This window comes from Glycine max, chromosome 16 (genome assembly GCF_000004515.6).
Source record: "Glycine max cultivar Williams 82 chromosome 16, Glycine_max_v4.0, whole genome shotgun sequence".
NCBI classification, from domain to species: Eukaryota; Viridiplantae; Streptophyta; class Magnoliopsida; order Fabales; family Fabaceae; genus Glycine; species Glycine max.
Window position 1 is genome coordinate 26,919,899 of NC_038252.2, and position 9,848 is coordinate 26,929,746.

Here is a 9,848-nt window from a genome sequence, read left to right on the forward strand (position 1 = left end):
AACAAAACTTAAAATACTAACTAAAATACTCTACAAATAACAAAATTAAAAATTAAATTCCAACATAAATTTAAATAAATGATCAAATTAAAATACATAACAAAATTAAAAATTAAAACACATACATAAATTTAACACAACAAAAATTAAAATACTAATTAAAATACTCTACAAATAACAAAATTAAAAATTAAATACATACATAAATTTAAATAAATGACCAAATTAAAATACATAACAAAATTAAAAATTAAAACACGTACATAAATTTAACACAATAAAACTTAAAATACTAACTAAAATACTCTACAAATAACAAAATTAAAAATTAAATACCTACATAAATTTAAATAAATGACCAAATTAAAATACATAACAAAATTAAAAATTAAAACACGCACATAAATTTAACACAACAAAACTTAAAGTATTAACTAAAATACTCTACAAATAACAAAATTAAAAATTAAATACCTACATAAATTTAAATAAATGACCAAATTAAAATACATAACAAAATTAAAAATTAAAACATGTACATAAATTTAACACAACAAAACTTAAAATACTAACTAAAATACTCTACAAATAATAAAATTAAAAATTAAATACCTACATAAATTTAAATAAATGACCAAATTAAAATACATAACAAAATTAAAAATTAAAACACATACATAAATTTAACACAACAAAACTTAAAATACTAACTAAAATACTCTACAAATAACAAAATTAAAAATTAAAATATCAACATAAATTTAAATAAATGACCAAATTAAGATACGTACATAACAAAATAAAAAAATAAAACACATACATAAATTTAACACAACAAAACTTAATTTACCAACTAAAATACTCTACAAATAACAAAATCAAATATTAAAATACCTACATAAATTTAAGTAAATGATCAAATTGTTTTTCCAATCAATAAAATTTAAATTAAATAACATATATTATACCCAAAAAAATTAAAATAAAGCAAAAAATTACTATGGAATAAAAAATTTAAACAATGTATATATATAAAATTAATGAAGTATCATATATTTCAATAAAAACTATAAATAAGTAAACTGAATAATATTCACATTCTAACTAAACCTAAAATACCATATATATAATACAAATAATATCATACAAACCTAATAAATCTAAACCAAATAATAATAATATAACAACTAAAATTAACGTAAACATATATATATATATATATATATATATATATATATATATATATATATATCACAAATAATAACATACAAATTTAAAAAATCTTAACAAAATCATATTAATAAATCAACTAAAACTAACGTACAAATAATAAATACCAACTAAAATTTTAACATATACATATAACACAAATAATATTAATATTTCAACGTACTACTTAAAATTTAAAAGTACCACCTAACATCAACAAACCGTAGCATATATATAAAACAATTAATATCATACTAATTTACAAAATTTAAAGAAAATAATATTATCAAATTAACTAAAACTAACCTAGCATATATATATATATATATATATATATATATATAGAAAATAATATTATCAAATTAACTAAAACTAACCTAGCATATATATATATATAACACAACTAATAACATACAATTTAAAAAACCTAAATAAAATAATATTAATATATCAACTAAAGTTATCAAGTTAAAAAACACTTACCAAAAATAGAGAAACCACGTAATAGGAAGAGGAGAGAAACCATGTAATAGGAAGAGGAAGGAAGCATTGTCCTACAGAGAGCATAAACAAACCTAACGTAAATAATTTTCATATATCAACTAAAATTAAGTTAACACACACACACACACACACACACATACATAGCACAACAAATATTTAAAGTCACCATTAAAAAATACTTACCAAAAAGAAAAAGCACCTAATAGGAACAAAAAAAGAAGAACACAATGTAGTGGAGGAACATATGAAGAAGAAGAAAGCAATGCAAGGAACGCAGTTGTGGAGTCATGGAGCTTCTTCTTTTATAACGCCAGAATTTTGAATTAAAGCAACTCGCCAGTGCAATTGGCGAGTCCACTCTGCCCACAAACCGCCAGCCAGGCTAGCGATTCCCTCACCCAAAGCAAACTGCCAATAGGGATGGCGATTCCCTCCTGCATGGCCTGACGCTGAACCTGCACCCTCCTGCATGACCTCCTACTGAACCTGCACCCAGCTAGGCTGGTGATTCCCTCACCCAAAGCAAACCTCCAATAGGGATAGCGATTCCCTCCTGCATGGCCTGACGCTGAACCTGCACCCTCCTGCATGGCCTCCTGCTGAACCTGCACCTAGCCCTGCTGAGCCTGCTGCACGTACCTGTTGGAACTCGCCAGTTTGACTGGCGATTCCCCCTGCATGGCGATATCGCCATTACCACTGGCGACTCCTTCGCAAACAGCAAACTCGCCAGTTCCACTGGCGGTTTGCTTGGTGCATGCATGCAATTAATGTATAAAAGAGACCCATAGCGGAAAATCTTTGCAAACGATCTCATATGGGGAAATAGTTTATAAAAGTGCCCCAAATTGGGTAATTTGCCCCATAATTTTTTATTACTCTGTTCTTTTCTTCTTTTCGTTCAACCTCAACTATATATGTCATTTTATCCCGACAAGGCAATTTGGAACAGTGAGCTTAGACGGGAGATTCAAGATGAGGGAAATAATTTGGGATTTGATGGTAGCCAGTTTTAATGGTTCAATGAGTAGTTGAGCCTGCCAAATGTGACATTGAGGATGACATCACTGAATGAAAAAGTTTCAAACGATGCCAAGGGAGCTGACTGACGACGATTGGAATAGACATATACAAGCCTTGGTTAACTGAAACTCTCCCCAAAGAGAGACTTAAATAAGGAACAAAGAAACACTAATTTTGTTTTAACTTATACTCACACTACCCAAAATAGAGGGTTTAAAATATATGAGCTTTTTTTTGATTAAAAACCTCCTTAAATTTAAAATAATACTACCTCTAGTTCTACGTAGAAAAAATAAATTGGTGCTTTTCTTTTGATCCCATTTATAAGAAATATTGACTAATTTTTATACTTATTTAATATTAAATTTTTTTATATTCTTAATTTATTATCAACACCATTTACAAAACAATAAATTATAAATAATAACATTAAATATAACCACCACTTATAAAGTATTTAATCCTAAGCGAATTTTTAGGTAATGCTAAACATACATTAAGTAAAAAGCAATAAAGGAAATGAACATTTTCTTTACATTTCAATGTATTTATTACTCTTGAATTGTACTACAAATCGTTAGTAAATATTTTCAGGTCCCTAAAATTTGGATGCATTGCAATTTGCAAGATTTGGAGAAAAATTGCTATTGAAAATACTTTACTAAGATATTATGTTCAGAAGGAAGCTCTAGTCTTAATCAAAAGCCTAAACACACTCTCCAAACCATTCTCAACACTTTCAATGGCATTCTCCAAAGCCTCCAATCTTTCATGTGCCACCTGAAACTTGTCATCATTTGTGCCTTCATTTAGTAGGGTGCTTGCTTTCACACAATGTATCTCATTATTAGAAAATAAACTGTTTACATCGGTTATTTATGACTTTCTACATTGATATATAACCGATGTTGAAAGTATTATCGTTAACATTGGTTTTGTAAAATTTACAACATCAGTTATCTAAATAATCGATGTTATATAATAAGAATTACACAAAACAAATGTATGAATGTTGACAGTTGACATCAGTTTTTATACAAAACCGATGTTAACTTATAGATTAACATCGGTTTTGTGTAAAAACCAATGTTAACTCATATATTAACATCGGTTTTCTATAAAACTCGATGTTAAGTTAGAAACGTTAACATCGATTTTTATACAAAACCGATGTTAAATTTTTATAGGTTAACATCGGTTTTTAAACAAAAGCTAATGTTAATCTATAAGTTAACATCGATTTTTATAAAAAAAATCGATGTTAACGTTTTGGATATTAACATCAGTTTTTTACAAAAACCGATGTTAATATACACAAACAACATCGGTTTTTTGAGGAACCGATGTTAAGTTGTATGTTAACATCGGTTTTTTTCAGAAACCGATATTGTTTGTGTATATTAATATCGGTTTTTGTAAAAAAAAACGACGTTGTTTTTAGTTTTTTTTTTAAATACAAGCTATAGTAAACTATCAATTGATAACTATGAATAACTGATTTATTAATAACTATCAATAAAGAATATTCAATGTTCAAATGACATAGCAATTGACAAAAATGTAAAACAAGGTAGTAAATTAATTAAGTAACCTAAAATGAAATGGTTCCCTAACATCCTAAGTTCCCTAGCATCCTAACTTTGATTTCTAACTTTGAGATAAAATTGTGCCTACTGGATGCGAAGTGCCTTCAATCTCTCTGCTTCCAATGGTTTAACGTCGTTAAAATACTGCATGATCAAATAAAACATAGGTTAATAATGTAATACCAATGACAAGAAAATAAACTTTGTTTGAAATAAATAATTATTGTTTCCCAATTATTCCTGAAAGTTCCTAAGATTATCGTGGACATCCAGTGCATGACGTAATAGCCGCACTCAGTGCTTCCTTTTTGTCTATTACACTAAATACATAATGAAAATTGGATATTAATTAAACGTTAACTACAATTAGTGTACACACACATAAGCAGTATATATAAGTAGAAGTTTTATTTAAATTGCGTACCTTAACAACAATCCACCTAGCACCAGCCTTGGATTTAGGTTGTGGAGTATCATCAAGTCCTTTCAAAGCACTGTTGAATACGAGGAACATTAAAATATTGATGTTGTCCAGTTATGCTAATGCAAATGTATTGAAAACAATATTGACCTATCAATTATTCCCTTAAGGTAGTTGTCTGGCCTGTTATGCAAGGAACAAAACCAGACAACAAGGTTTTCCTTAGGCAGAATGACGACCATTTGCCAGTGCCCGCTACAGTGGAGACGAATATGGGTTATTGTAGTATTATACATTATTTAAATTTAGTTATTTTGTTTGACTTATCCATTCAGGTAGGCTCCAAGGTAGACATTGCGTTTTGAAGTCTGCATCTAACTCTTGATGTAACTTTTCGATTCAAACTGCAATTGCCCAAATCTCTGAATGGACTGTGGCTCGAGGAATCCATACACATCGGAATTCCCCACTCGCATACTTGTCTCAGTCAGATGCCTGTTGTTGTTAAGACAAAGTTAATTATGTATGAATTTAAAACAAAAACTTAGGTAATTAACAATAATCTAAATTGACTTACAGAATCCACAACTGTATAACAGATATGCTAAGACATTGACCATCGTGTGCAATTTCAGAGAGATCTTCGTGCTTGATGTACAATGGGAAGTCTGGATTAAACACCCCGAACACAGTAGCATCCCACATAACCTACAGATGCTTCAAGAAAAGCTGTGGGATGGTCAATGTCATCAGATACAGGGGATCATCGACCTCAGGATCCGGCCTATTTGGAGGCTTTGCTGGAGACACAACTACCTGTTTATCAAACATGGTGAAATAACATAATTTAATTACAGTGAACAAATCAATTGAAAAAAAGAAGCATATAATTAGAGTAAAATACATGTTCTAATACACGCTTCACGAGATGTGTTGGCCAAGCAATGAAGGTGTTTAGTGTCTGCCCCACTAGTTGAACCTCATCAGTGGGTACAGGAATAGGAGCCTCTGCATCTTTAACCTCATCAACACCAACCTTCACCTGGCCATGCAACAAAGGGATGTTGTGAACAGCTGTGGATCCCTCATAAACTCTTCCTAGGGCAACCAAGCGGGAATGATTTTCTTCGATGTACAACCCGCATTTGTCTGAGTCACCTGTCTCTGGATCGATCGGTGAGGGATCAACACAACTCCCCTTTGTGCTAACACGAGTAGCTGAAGGACCAACCTCAGGCTCCAGAGGCAGTGCAAGTCCCTGTGATTGTATCTGTGACTGAAGTTAGGACTGCATCTGGCTAAAGGATGCCATCAGTTGCCAAGTCACTTTTTCTATGATCAACTCCTCCAGCTGGTCCCTGATTTGTTGAGTGAGCTACACGAGTTCTTCGGGAAGGATGGAGGAGGAACTGCGGGAGCTTCATGGAGCCGAGCCGAAGTATTGCTTGATGGTGACACCAGCTCCAGCAGCACGCACACGACTAGGGTGTTCTAGTCGCCCAATGGTAGCAGTTAGGACATCCTGACATCCATGGGGAACAAATGAGCCCTGTGACGCCTGCTCCTCTAAAGAATCCTGTACAAAACACATATATTTGTCCAAGGCATTCACAGAATAAACAAACATAATTACAATTCTTAATTTACATTTGACTTACAATCTTCTTAGCGATTTCCTTTGCGGCCACAGACGTCAGTTGCCCAGTTTTCTTGGTGCGAGTCATCTTCCACTTCACGTGTCGTCTGATGGGAGATGGAGGGTTAATGACGCCCTCAGTGCTTCCAGACTGAGCAACTTCCTCTAGTTTTTTCTTTGTCTTCTCATCCATCAGCTTCTGTTCTAAATAATCATAACCCCCACAAGACAACATGTGGGGGGCGGTGTTTTGCTTCTGGATGGCCTGTGTTTTTTTCCGCACATCCTGTAAAATTTAAACATTAATGAAAATGATTTCTACAATCTATTATAAGAACTGAATTTTTAGTGGAAAAAATTCAAATTAGAAAGTACATACCTCCCACGAGGGATCTCGGCGGGTCTAACAAAACTGGACCCATTTCTCCTTGCTAATGCCGTATTTTTCACAGACAGTGTCGTCCATACCATCCTTGTCGGCTGCAAGTGTCCATTTCCTGGTCAAATCATATTAAAACTGCCTCGAATGCTCGCCCACCGTCAGAAGAACTTTCTTCTTTGTCCTACTGCCAGAAGCTTCAGGGATTTCAAATTTCGCCTGACAAACAATAAATTAGGTTTTATTTTTAGTAAATTATAAATTTTGTCTACTAAAGAAAATCAAAGAAGAAAACTAACATACTTGAATATCCTCCCATATCAAATCCTTCTGAGCAACAGGGACTTCCTTCCAGGTCTCGTATGTCACGGCGACCTTATCACGGGCGACAATCCCCAAATATGTTCATAATTTCTTCTTTTAGGGACTGTCGGCCTTGCCAGTCGCAGGATTGATGTGGACCACTGGTCTATCTGTCATGTATTAAAGGAGTTAAATAGTAATCAATTCCTTCTTCTTTTGGACCCATACAATTGTCGAAACCTAAGAACCAAAAAAGGTGGATATGAGAAATCCTGCCCCTACATGTGTTTGAATAATTAATTCTTTATTTTCTTCATACCTTCAAATTCAAATTTACACTGCCAACGTACCTAATAATTATTAGTCTCCCACATGCACATGAAGAATTTTTTTACTTACAATAGAACATATTTATTCACGTATAACATACCCCAGTTCCTAAAACCTACTAATTGGGACCTTGTAATGATATATAGTATTTGATCATACAACAACAACAACAAAAAGCTTCATCCTACTAGGTGACGTATCCTATATGGGTCACACAACACCATTCAACACGGTTAAAAACTAAAGCTTCACGAATATTATTTAGCATGAAGTGCATGGGAGAAACTCACTCGATTAGGATTTCAATTATGGAGGAGGAAAGATAGGATTTAACAGTAATATTTGAAGAAGGGTAAGTTATGACGGGGAAAAGGGAAAAATAAGAAAAGAAAAGCAGCACAAAGTAACAGTATAAAAACAAAGCAAGTAGCAATCAAGAACTCAACAAATCACATTATCTTTCAATACCAATCCTAGATGTTGGGGTTTTACATAAGACTCCTATAGTCCATTTATCCAGGATTTCAATTATGAAAGTGGAAGCACCAGTGAGAACAGTACATTCAAAGGAGCGTAAGTTATGACCTAAAGGAAAAAAAGTAACACAGTGATAGTATATACACACAAAGAAAGTTGCAATGAAGAACTCAGCAAATCATACTAGTTTACAATACCAATGCCCGTGTGAATATTACCCTTCGCGAAGTACCTTTGAGCATAGCTCTTAAGAAAAATAGGTTGCTACCATTTAATGTCATGCATGCAGCAATTTATAGTAAAATCATTAAGGGAAGTGTCAAAAACTCAGAATTTTATATAACCATTTCACTTGAGGAACTGCATATTTACACATCAATATTCATTAAAAAAAAAGAACATGTTCAAACAGATAGTGTGTTCATTACACATATAAGAACCAAATGAGCAAAAAAATACATCTTTCTTTTCTTTCTCTTTTCTAATGAAGAAGAAAGATGTAAACTATTGGTTACAACTTACAACAGATCAATCATAGCTAATAAAATGCAGAGAACAAAAATAAAAGCCAGAGGAAGAGCAGTGGACAGTGCGAGTAATAGAAAAACCAGTGTCATGTTCTACTTAATGAATTCTTGAAAACAGCTTGTCACACCTACATGCTTACAAAAACAATTTCAAAGACATTTAAGCCATCCATTCTACAACTAAGCAAGCAAAAGATAGGACCACAATGAACATAACATGCATCTAGATTGAAAACGAACACTAACCTTTCGAGAGTGGCCACCTAGAGCAAGGCTAGCCGTGAGTGGGAGCGAGACTGGCCACGAGCACTCAGGTGAAAAGGGTTTGTGGAACACGAACAATAGTCCCTATCATGGTGCCACCCGTGAACGACAGAGATGAGACAAAGCACTTAGGTGAAAAGGGTTTGCAAAATCTCACAAAAATGAGAAAAGAAGTAAAACACGTACCTTGCGTTGATGTTGGACTCCAACGGAGGATGCTCCAACATCGGTTTGTATATCAACATTGGTTTTTTAAAGAAAACTTATGTTAACCTGATTAACATCGGTTTTATAAAAAATCGATGTTAACGATATCATGTTAATAACATCGATTTTTTCAATAACCAATGTTAACTGTGCGATGCTAAATGTATAAATTCTAGTAGTGTCTCAACATTAGTGCCTTCACATGGTTTTACCCCCTTCTGCGTCAATTTTGCCACCAGCAACCATTTGGTTGACTTTGAATTTGATGAAGCCATGGTCAAGAATGACAAAATAAATTGGAAGACTGACAAATTGATTAGAATGACTTCCCTAAGTACTCTAATCACAACAGCAAAGTGGTGATCAAGATCCAAAAGTGTGGACACCCCAAATTTAGCATCCATTTGCTTCAAAGATGTGATCAACTTAATGGCATTCTTCTTCATCTTCTTGGTGACAATTTGTACTTAGCCACACTTGTTTCAACGCTTAAGTGTCCTTTGCTTCTTCGAAGACCAGAGTGTAGGGCTTGAACATTTTCCTTAATTTGTAAAATAGTGTCTTTTGTGAGGCCACACATATCCAAAATTCTCACTGAACCATCCAACACCTCTTCCACACATTTGTCACCCCTATGGCGAGAAATCACCTTTTGGGTATATGCCATGTTGAGATGTCCCACACATTTGGCACCGACGAAGATAAGTCACATCCTCTTCAAGTTGGGTGATGCGGGTATCCATGCCTTCAAAGCGACTATCCAAGGAATCGAATCGTTCACCAACATAGGTGTAGAGGCCCCGTAACTCTGAAAGAACTTCAGTCATAAGGGCTGAGGAATCATCTCGCTGAGGAGGAGGAGAGGGAGTACGCTCGTCTTGCGGAGGTAGCACATCCTTCTACAGCCATTGACCATTATGATCCTTACGATAACCAAATGAAGTGACTGCACCAACACCTATAGCAAAGGATCGCTTGACTT

At 33.7% G+C, this 9,848-nt stretch overlaps 1 pseudogene; it reads right to left on the reverse strand.

Annotated features, from left to right (window-relative positions):
• Window positions 1-3,411: 3,411 nt before the first annotated feature.
• LOC106796441 (uncharacterized) lies at window positions 3,412-9,533 on the reverse strand (annotated as a pseudogene).
• Between the last annotated feature and the right edge of the window lie 315 nt (window positions 9,534-9,848).